General features: G+C 41.9%; 1 protein-coding gene across 15 annotated transcripts in view; it reads left to right on the top strand.

Moving 5' to 3' along the window:
- The first annotated feature begins 10,058 nt into the window (after nucleotides 1–10,058).
- Nucleotides 10,059–11,573, top strand: part of cacna1aa (calcium channel, voltage-dependent, P/Q type, alpha 1A subunit, a) — an 84,641-nt gene continuing 83,126 nt past the window's right edge. For 3 of the 15 annotated variants that reach the window (XR_014122731.1, XR_014122730.1, XR_014122728.1), the window contains exon 1: nucleotides 10,060–11,573. This exon is cut by the window's right edge and continues 947 nt beyond it. The gene's annotated coding sequence lies outside the window, so the exon portion shown is untranslated. The other 12 variants (XM_081710952.1, XM_081710951.1, XM_081710947.1 and 9 more) reach the window with 6 other exon arrangements.

Genomic DNA, 11,573 nt, shown 5'->3' with positions numbered 1-11,573 from the left:
TGGGGGGATACTTTACAGGACAGGACAGAAGAGAAGTGTTGTATATAGGGCCATTATATGGTGGAAAAAAACATTAGGACAATTCTAAGGGCCCCTTGACTGACAGCGGCCCTAAAAATTATGATGTGAGGCCCAATGTGATATTTTTTCATAGAGCCCAAAAGTCTTGAGGTGCCACAATGGCATAGGATAAATCTCAGCATTATTGGGAATTCTGAAGCACGAGAGTGGCATGTGTGACTGCTCTAAGATTCCTGAAAATGCTGATTAAGTGTTCAAGTCTGGATGATATAGCATTTAATACAAAGATATACAGCTCAGGTTCAGAAAGTAAAAATCTTCCCCAGAAGTTTGTTCAACCAAAGCTTTTGCAACCACATGCCTTTGCTGGTCTAAGATAGCAGTAACATTTTTAAAAATTGCATATGTATACAGCCTATATAGGCTTTAAAACACAGGAAAGAGTAGAGTTTAAAAAAACACTACCATAGGCTACACTAAGCAGTATTGAGTGATTTATAACATTTTTTTTCCTCTATGTGATGTTCCCTATGCACTGACTAATGGTGATTTTAAAAAGGAGTTTTTCAGTGAATACGTTATGCCCCCTTTACCTTATGCAGAACATGCTATATAAAAGCAAATAACTATCTTCTTTATCCTCAAGAGAAGCATCCCCATGTTATGTTTAGGTCTATATGTCATTTAGATCACACAACAACTGTTTTGTGGTTAATCCATGAATCTCTTTTTTAATGATTTATTAGGTGGCATGGCAGCCCCAGGAGTTTAAAAAGCAGAGAACAGTGAACACGCTCATAGCACTTTTTAGTGGACAGTATTTACATTGATGCCAGTCAAATGTAGCAGGTTGCTGCTGTATCAGAAAATATGCTCAGTCAGTGCCAGCAGCATTACGCCTGCATCCTTAGTGGTGAACACACACGCATGCAGACTCCACATTGAGTGGTTTTCCTCATCAATTAAGGCAACTGGTTGTAATGACTGTAATCACCCTTAATTGTAATGGTCAAACAGGGCTGTTTATAGCAGTAAGAGGGCATTAGGCAGTCTGTAAGTCAGTGAGATTTACAGCCTGCTGACACAGTACAAGACTCTAGCAAGAGTGCTATATATCTATCCTACACTCTATGGCTGTGTGGATTAGAAGATAGAACTGACACATACTACAGAGAAATGGCTTGTTTTTTATTCCCATAGTGAAAATAACTTTATATATAGGTTTATATATTACCACATATTCAAAAGAATATTAATGCTTGAATAGCTTTTATGAAAATGGTTCTTTCTTCATTGTTTCTGTCCCGTTTAAAAATGTTTTATTCATCCTTTATATGTAATGAAGAAATTTTTACTATTTATGCTTTCCTGCAGATTGAGATAAATATTTTTAATGCCTAAACAATTGATTGTTGAAATATTTTCTAAAAGTCAAGGTTGATGAGATTAATAATGTCAACCATAGCACAGAAAACATGAAATTATGATAAGGACATTAGTTTTTTTTCTCATGCACAGACACATACACATGCACATATGCTCGCTGTATCATACTCATTCACTGTGAGAGGAGGCTGTCCGGCTGTCTTTCATCTTCTTCCTGAGAACGCCTTCTCTCAGTGAGTTGCAGGATTGACAGCAGCTGGTCTAAGAAACACAGGAAATCATTGGAGCCTCCAAGGCTAAGCGTGTTAGTCAAGTAATCGTATACTGCTCTGTTTATTGTAATATAAATATAGACTAATGTATGATTCTCCACCCCCACTGGCCAAGTGCAAGATTGTGGATGGTTAATGAGCTAAAAAGGGGACACATATCCATGTGACATAAACATGCTTAGATCAATGATTAGATGAATACTCTGGAAGAGTATTTTTTTTCTTTCATAAATACTGTTAATTCAGCGTTATTCTGCCAAAGATAAAAAATAAAAGCTAATCTGAGCACATGCATGTTCAGTCATTTCAGTCATTCTATATTAATATGCACCCTTTCAAAACACAGAAGAGCACATTTTTGCATTTTAAGCATTTTGCAGTATTTTTTTAATGCAAAGAAACAATTCTCAGATCAATGAGTTTAAAATAAATTTTAAGACAGGTAAGAGTTGGAGGAAAATGAGAAAATGGAATATAGTAGGTGAGGAGAAGAAAAGCAGAGGTAGAACTGGAGGCATGAGGGAAGGGAATGGAAGTAGAATCAGGAGGAGAGACAGGGGCAGGAGCAGGATTGAGACAGCTCAACCTCGCAGAGCAATTTGTATAAAAAGATCATGAGAAACCTAACAAATGTGCTAAAAGAAATGTGCTGGTGTGGGTAAGAGGGAGTCCTGAAAGAGAAATGTGCATAGCGGTGGCTTCATCACTCTCTCCCTAGTGATAGAATCAGCCTGCTTAACCCTGCAGAAGATGTTTGCATATGTTTCTTGTTTCCCATTACCTGGAACGTCTTCTCATAGTATGACTAGCTTGTTTTTATTTGTTGTACATCTAACTGTGGTACAGTTAGACATGCATTAAGGTTTACTAAAGTACTGAATTCAAATTAAAGTTCAAATGATTTATACAGCCTCAGTAATGAGTGGCATGCAAATTTCTTGGTTGCCATAATCCATTTTTATTCTGTCTCTCGCTTCCGCCTTCTTTACATTTTGTAAAGTTTATATTTAAAAACAGAAGGTTATGTGTATAGATGGTGGTGGAGCGGGACTGAATATAGTGTTCATTGGGAAATGTTATCCTTCTCTGGGCCCTTGAAAGAGTCTGCACTGTTAAAAATGCATTGTGTTTGCATCAGCTCAACCTTTCTGGCTGTGTGCAAAGCAGAGAGCAGCAACATACCATGAGACTCTTCCTCAAAGTACTGCACATGAAGAGAGACAGCCCAGTTCCCCCTCCCACACTTACCCTATATACAACTCAATCAACCAAAAACCTGTCATCATCTAGCATGTACCATGGTAATAAGAATAGGTCCAGACCTGACTATACTAACTACCAAGCCCAATGAGCATATGGGCAAATACATGAGCAATGAAGGCAACACCAGAATCTCAAAGCACAATCTACTGACAGATAGAGCTGTTCACTAGGATTCCAAGACCAGACGGAACCAACCAAAGCACTGCCTGGATCAACTACAAGAAAACATATGGCTCAGTGCCACAAACCTGAATGCTCGAATACATAGCTCTGTATTAAGTCAATAATGAATATAAGGGCCTTTGTCTATAAATCAGTAAAAAACTGGAGGACAACACTAGAAGCCAACTTGAAAACAACTATTCAGGTGACCATAAAATGTGGTATATATCAAGGAGATTCACCATGCCCACAGTTGCTCTATGGAAAATGATCAGGACAGAGGGAAATTAACTTCCACAAAGCTATATAACAGACCTGGCGGACAGCTACATATACCTTCTCCAATCACATAGGAACCATGAGGCAGAAACAAGAAAGACAACAATATCCAAGTACCTCCACAGAGTAAGGCAGGTCCTCAAGAGTCAAATGGAAATAAGATGAAAGCCATGTATTCCCTGCCAGTCATCACATACCCAGCAGGCACAATAAGCTGGACATGAGAAGAACTGGAAACTACCAATATCAAGAACAGAAAACTCCTCACAATACATGGAATACTCACCCAACCTCCAAAGGTTGTATATCAACTGGAAGGAAGGGGGAAGAGGCTTATGAGATGTAATATCCACTATCCAGGGTGAGACATGAAACAGTATGTTCAAGCAATTGTCCTCAAAGTATGGGCTGCTGTGGGAGTACCTCAGACAGATATAGGATGTGGTCACCATGGAGGCAGAGGAGATAAGCCTTCCAAGAAATGTACCACCAACAGATAGCAGAGGTGGCTGACATAAAACAATCATACCAATAGCTGGAAAAGGCAAGACTAGCACAGAGGCACTAATTATGAAAACACAAGATCAAACACTAAGCAATGGATCAGTCAAAGCAATGATGTATCACACCAGAGGAATCCCAAGATGCAAACTGTGCAAAGGACTCTATGAGATGATCCAGCATCTAGAAGCAGAATGCAAGATACTGGCAGGAAAACCATACACTGAGAGACACAATCAAGTGGCAGGGATCATATATGAGAAAATATGCTCCAACAGATCCCAGGAATGACAACATCAATCTCAGTTCAGAAAAATGCAATCCTAGGAACAGCAAAAATAGTGCCCTCAAATGCCCAGGCCTCTCTTAGAAGGCCTGAGTGTGAGGAAAATGATAGGACCACTCACTGGAATGGTGAGACAGGAAATTGTCAAAATTGTCAATATATATAGGTGCTTCATCAGCTGTGTAAGCAAAGTGCAGTTATGTCAAACATTACCAAAGGCATAATATATGACTTCATGTAACATTTCCAGCAGGAACGAGATGAGAGCCAGAATGCAAATGCAGGAGGCTCTTTATTGAGCAAGAGAGACAACAACACAGGAGGCTAGGAAACAGAGGCACGGGGAAATCACAGAGGTAAAGAAACACATGAACTAAGCAAACAGCAAAACAAGGGCAATGACAGTGATAGCAACAACAGATATCAACATGACTAAACAAATGAAAATAGCCGACAACATGGGGAAAAAAAAATGCAGGGCTTAAATAACCAAGACAGTTAAGGACTAACCAGACACAGGTGAACATATGAACAGTGAAAACCAAAACAAGGACTGGAATTGAGGACCAGGTGAAGGTAATGACAGGTATGGAAACAACAGACGAGGGGTGGAGAAAATTAAACCAATGAATGGAACAACAAGGAAATGAAGGAAAATAGACACGACAGGGGAAGAAAGGAAATAGGGACACCCAGAGGGTGGCCATTCGTGACAGAACCCCCCACTAAAGCATGCAACACCGGGGCACGCAAAAACCAGAACACCAAAGCCAGAAACAAGACTAGGGAACTGAGGGAACAGGACAAGAACCAGGAACAAAAACCCCAACAGAAATTCCTGACAAAAGTGCCGAGAGGAAGGATGAGGAAATGTAACAAGACAACAAATGATGAGGGGCGACCAGAGGCACAAAAGGACAAGGAAAACAAAACGCAAAACAGACCAGGCCAGGGGCAAAGGTACAGGAACAAAAACAGACAAGAGCACTGGAACGGACACACGGACGGGCACAGGGGCAGAAACAAAGGAGAAACAGGAACAGGCACAGACAATACAACTGGGGCAACATGATGGACAAAAGCAGATCACTGGACGACAGGAAAAGCCGGATCTGGGGCAAAGTGAGGAGCCAGGTTTGGATGGTAGAGCCGGGATGAAGACAAGGTAAGGTGGGGAACGGCCACAGAATCACGGGTGATGCAAAGAGCTTGGACCGGGGATGACACACGAGGAGGAATAAACACCAAACACAGAGCTAGAACAGGAAGATGAGGCAAACAGTGTTTATTAAGGACTGCACAAGACACAGGAGACTCAAACAGATGAAGGACTGAACCTAAGACATAGAGAGGACAAGTAGGGACACAGATGGACATGCTCAGGGATAGAAGGTCTGAAATAGACAAAGGAACTGAAAACACAACGGAAACATGGACAAGAACAGAAACAAGCATACCAGGAATAGGAATAGAGGCAAAATTTCAGGCAAGGCAGAAAGCAGGAAGAAGAGTACCACAAGAAACAAAGACAGGGACAGGACCAAATGGATGAGCTAGGGATGATGAGGCAGGACAGCAAACAGAACCAGAGGATGTTGAGGAAGCCAATCTGCACACAGAAACCTGAGGGACACAAGGAGTAAACAAAGAAGTTCAGCGACAAGTCCAGAGGTGCAGCTGCAGCATTCAATGGTGCTGCAGGGAGGTCCAGAGACACAGCTGCAGCGATCAGCGGCAGGTCTGGGGGAGCAGCTGCAGTATTCTGTGGTGGGTCCGGGAGGTCTGGGGGCGCGGCCACGGTATTCTGTGGTGGGTCCAGGAGGACCGGATGCTTAGCCACAGGAACTGATCTGGGTACAGGATGGGCAGCGTCTCTCACGCCGGGAACAGGAACTGGATCAGGACTGGCGGCATCTCTCACGCTGGGAACAGGAACTGGATCAGGATGGGTGTCGTCTCTCACACCGGGAAAAGGAACTGGATCAGGACGGGTGGCGTCTCTCATGTCGGGAACAGGAACTGGAACAGGAGCAAGTTGAGTGGTGTCTTCCACACCGAGGACAGGAAGTAGTAGCATGGCACCCTCCACACTGGCAACAGGCACAGGCTGTGTGGCCTCCCTCATGCTGGGAATGGGAACTGGAACAGGAGCAGGAGCAGGCTGGGTGGAGTTTTCCACTTCAGGAACAGGAACATGAGCAGATTGTGTAGCATCTTCCAATGCCGGAAACACGAACATGAGCAGTTTGGGTGGTGTTCTCCCCACTGGAGACTGGAGCTGGCAGAGTGTCTGAGAGGGCAGTGGCTACAGAAGGCTGGTTAGATGAGGTTGCAGCAAATCATGCTGTTAACAGTTGGAAGAACCCTTTCACAGTCCTAGCCTCCTGAGCTCTGTGCTGGAGTATTATCTTAGCCAAGTCTTGTGCTTTACACAGAAGAAATGTTTTCATGAACAGTACTTTCACTAATTCTGGGGTCAGGTTCTGAAAGTATATGTGGCACTGCATAATAAATCTCCCAACAGGCTTGTCCTCCCCATCATACTCACTAGGAGTTGCCATAAGTGAGGGCAGAACCAAAGGCTTCCCAGCCTTAATAGTAGAGAGCAGAGTTTTTAAATAATCTAACTCCTCTCCTGGGAGTAAACCAGTGTCCCTCATAGTGTGGTGTGAAGGTGGCTGAACTGAAGTGGATGGAAAATGTCAGGATTCAGCAAGGCCCTCCTGCTGTAATCTCGTTAGTAGTCGGTTATTCTGTAACGTTTCCAGCAAGAATGAGGTGAAGAGGCAGAATGCAAATGTAGGAGACTATTTATTGATGAGGGAGACAGAAACACGGGAGGCTAGGAAATAGAGGCACGGGGAAAACACAGAGGCAAAGAAACACATGAGCAAACGGCAAAACAAGGGCGATGGCAGTGATGGCAACAACAGATCTAAATACGACTGAACAAATCAAAATAACTGACAACATGGAAAACAAAACACAGGGCTTAAATAACCAAGACAATTAAGGACTAACCAGACACAAGTGAACATATGAACAGCAAAAACCAAAACAAAGACTGGAATTGAGGACCAGGTGACGGTAATGACAGGTATGAAAACAACAGATGAGGGGCAGAGAAAACAAAACCAAGGAATGGAACCACAAGGAAGTAAATGAAAACGGACATGACAGGGAAACCATGGAAACAGGGATACCAGGAGGGTGGCCAATCATGACACTTCATTAGAAATAAATTGGCTATATTTGCCATGTTTATGAAAAACCCAGTTTTCAACAAAGGCCACATATTAACTGGTACTTGTTGATAAATTAGTATAGATTTACGCATAAATTTGTACATTTGCAGATACTGTTTATGCAACCATTTACATGTGTAACTAAAATGTAAAGTAAGTTGATATGCAGTGATGCCCCAAAGACCATGCTTTCAATGTGGGTAGGCTTATGCCTAAGGGTTGATTGTATAAATAATTCAAGGAAAGAACATAGATTTATTTATATGATAGAGTTTTAATTTCCTGTTATGGTAACTAATTCCTCTCTTTGTGTATGACACAAAACACATTCAAAGGAATTGCATCATATGTTTAAATATCTAAACATAATGTGTGTATTGTGTGAACATAAGCATCTATACAGTATATTCACACACAGAATAAACTGTGCCACAAGAGCACATTTATTAAAAAGGTCACTAGGAAAACTGTACAAGACAAGTCAATTAACTCCTGCAGCACTAGAGTGGTGCAAAAAAAAAAATGGCTTACTATGCCCGACAACCTTTTAAAAAGGTATGGCAGACTAATAGAGAAGTTAAGCACGGCACACAGAATTCAACATGCATGCTGAATTATTAGTCTATGAATTATTCATCTTTATGATTCATTGAGTTTGGCTCCTGCAGCATGACACAATAGCATAACCTTATTCTTTGAATTGTTGCTTCGGTATTCTTTATAAGCATTACATAGCATCTCCTGCACCTCATATAGGCTTCCTTGTGAACTTATCAATGTTTGTGTGCGAAAGGTTTTACTAGCACAGTAGTATGCACTACAGGCTTTAACTGAATGTAAACTTAGAAAATGAACAGAACCATCAATTGCCCCCCATTCTCTCTCTCTTTCTCTTTATCTTTCTCTCTATGTCGCTCTCTTTTTCTGTCTCTCTCTCTCTTGCTCTCTTAACCAACTGTGGACTGCTTGCTGTGTGCTACCACTGTGTTAGATTAATGTAGCAAGCTTTAATGACACACCAGGAGAGGGGGGATTGTGCTTGGCAGAGAGCAAGAGGATCTGGTATCCTGGAGTGGGTGCCTACTGAACCTCAGCTGTTTGACAAGGCAAGGACCCCAGCACACATCAGATCAGCCGGCTTGAGGATGCAGCTTCGCTGCATGGTCCAAACTCTTCAGTAGTCCTAACATGTCTTCAGTAGGTAATAACTCTTATATTGGTGTTCACATTTATGAGTTAAAAAGCCAGGTGTAAGACTTTCAAAAGTTTGCTCTTGATCTCTCTCTGACTATGATTTTTTTTTGGCCACTGACATAAATGGTCTTACTACGAAAAGGGATAAAGATGAATCGTCTCACACACACACACAAACAGACACACACACACACACACACACACACACACACACACACACACACACACACACACACACACACACACACACACAATCACCAAACCCTATCAAAACTTTACAAACATACAATTTTTTATAAGAACAATGTTTTTTCTTCTGGTAAACTTGCTTCTTGTTTGGCATTGTTGGCATAGTGTTGACATCACGAAGTTTTGGAGACCTCAAGGTGTTAGAAAATGCTTTAACTATTGCCTCAATGGAAGTATTTTTATGAACTCTGCTTTATGAATGAATATCAGCACCATTTTGCCTCTTTTATGTTCTTTGACCTGTCCCATACTAATGGATACTGATAGAGCTAAAATATTGCTACATTGTACAAATCAAATCAAATTTCATACCACATCTTCCAGCTTTTTAATTTTAGGCACTATGTTTTATGAGATAGTTGCATAATGTGATGATCCAAAATTAGAAACCATTTCAGATAGATTCATGACACACAAACTCATATGAGCACTCTGAGGGCATATAATTCACTATTTAATGAATTTAGGCCACTGCTTGGAAGTCTAGCCTGTTCCTCCTTTTCATATGGAAGGCCAAGATATAATTTTCACAGATCATTAGACTCTAACGCCACACATATCCATATGCAATGTAGACAAATACAAAAACTCATGCACACATATTATGCAAAAGATACACTTATCTACCCATAGACACACTGTACCACATCAAAAGTAGACTTTGTAATGTACATACATATACATACATACATACGTAATATACTTACCACACTCACCATCTATAGTGTAGTCATCTTATTATAATTTAGTTTGGGGAGACAAAACTTCTATTGTTACACTTCCAATGGATGATGTTTACTAGCGATCAAAATAACATTTAATGTCGTTTATTGCTGTACCCTAAATTCATGTGTCGGTTATCAGCTTCGCTTAGTACCATAGACTGCTGTCCATTGGTCCACGCAGAGCTGCAATTCAAACTCGTAAACCAAACGGTGCATACAAGATATTTTATTGTTACAATAGGATATATTTGAATTTGCTTCCACTTTTAATTTGTGAAGCAAAATTCTGTCGGTAACCAAGCAATTCACTTGCGTGCTGTCAGTTATCCGGATCTGTGGATTATAGCTTCGGGTCGAATCCTTTAATGATTTTCACGCGATCTTCTCACAATTAAGATTAATGTATACTGAGTTTAAGCCCTACTGAACTGTTTATTTGCTTACAGTGAGCCATAGCCGTTGGGATAAGAAGGGGAGCATTCTAACGAATGATTTAATGACTGTGTCAGACAGTGTTATAGGATAACAAGCTTTCGAAGATTGCTCGGCTTTTGAGACAGTGTACACTCTGAGCACTCCTTCCAGATACACGATAGGTGGACTGTTAAGGTCGCACAAGTTTATCGATTTTGGCACTTGGAAAACAACAGTATTCTGAAGCACGTGAGTGCGTCGCTCATTCTCATATTTCGTTATATTGGAGGCTAGACCTGTATCTAATTAAACAAGAGATCGTTTTGCAGAAAATCAATCAATTACGCACGTTTTAGTTCTATAGCACATCCGGCATATCAACTCCTTAAAGACTGTAATTAAACAAGTCATCATTCTTGTAGCGAGAGCGAGCGAGCCAGCGAGAGATCCAGTGCTGATGGGAAATCTCCGTCCATTAATTCCGAAATGCCTGCTGCTAAGAATAGCCTGTCGCTCCTCGCCCCGTGTGCCCTCGCGTAGCGCAGCCGTTCCCCGGAGACTCGTTCTTGCTCCCACGTCAGTATACTCTGCTGTCTTATAGCCAGAGTTACAAACCATGAAACCGAGGAAACAGAATTTCTAACTTTACTGTATTATTTACCAGGTCACTAAATTGGTGGAAATTGCACTTTAGCCAATAGCCATAATCCTATTACAAAACCGCTGGTTGATTTGACTTTTGCATCCAGGAGATGAAAGACTGCTTGCGTTGATTATGTGCGTATTACACTGAAGTTGTGCCGCTGGTGACATCTGCTAGATGGTACAGGAACGTTGCCTACCCTACGTAGAAGGGGGAAAGGATACACGAATCGGTGGGGGTCGTATGCGTCATGTGCTGCAAGAGTCGACCAGAGATTTGGGGACGGCGCTCTAGCAGCGCGAAATTGATCGGTTCATCATTATAGCTCAACCTGCCAGCTGATCGGAGCCAATATCGGCCCGTTTCGCTCCTGTTTCTTCCAGAGACCGATATTCCAAACGAGTTCACGCGCAACCCACCTCCCTCCTTAACTGACACCTCCTCCCCATCTCTCTCGGAGGCGCTGGACGAAGAGTAACGAGGGTAAGGGAGCGCTTATCGTCGGCGGAGAAAACGAGGCGAAGGACGCTGGTGTTCTCCCGAACAGAGAGTCTTCGGGGCGGGGATAATGTGCCCATTCTGCACGACCCGAAGCCCGTTGAAGGGAAGCACAAGAGGCTATGGGCAGCCGGAGCTGTCGCCGTCGTCCTTTCATGATTGATGCTTCTACTTTTACTGTCTCTCTTCGTAGGATTTTATAACGCACGGACTGCTCCTCTAACACTCGAGTGCCACTGACGGCTTTCGCCTAAAGGATGACACCTCACCTATCTGTGAGAAAAACCAATAAAACAATCAATTATTGTGATCTATTTTTTTTCGGCAAGATTTATTTGTATTCTAAATGAGAGTGAAAACTGCCAACAAAAATCAACGTGTATTTTTTTCACTGGAAAAAACTGATTACGGTTATGTGTGCGGGTAAAGTGAGCG

This window comes from Electrophorus electricus, chromosome 3 (assembly GCF_041902795.1).
Source record: "Electrophorus electricus isolate QZ-2024a chromosome 3, ASM4190279v1, whole genome shotgun sequence".
Classification (NCBI taxonomy): Eukaryota; Metazoa; Chordata; class Actinopteri; order Gymnotiformes; family Gymnotidae; genus Electrophorus; species Electrophorus electricus.
The sequence above is the reverse complement of the archived record's forward strand: the minus strand, read 5'-3'. Positions and strand labels throughout refer to the sequence as shown.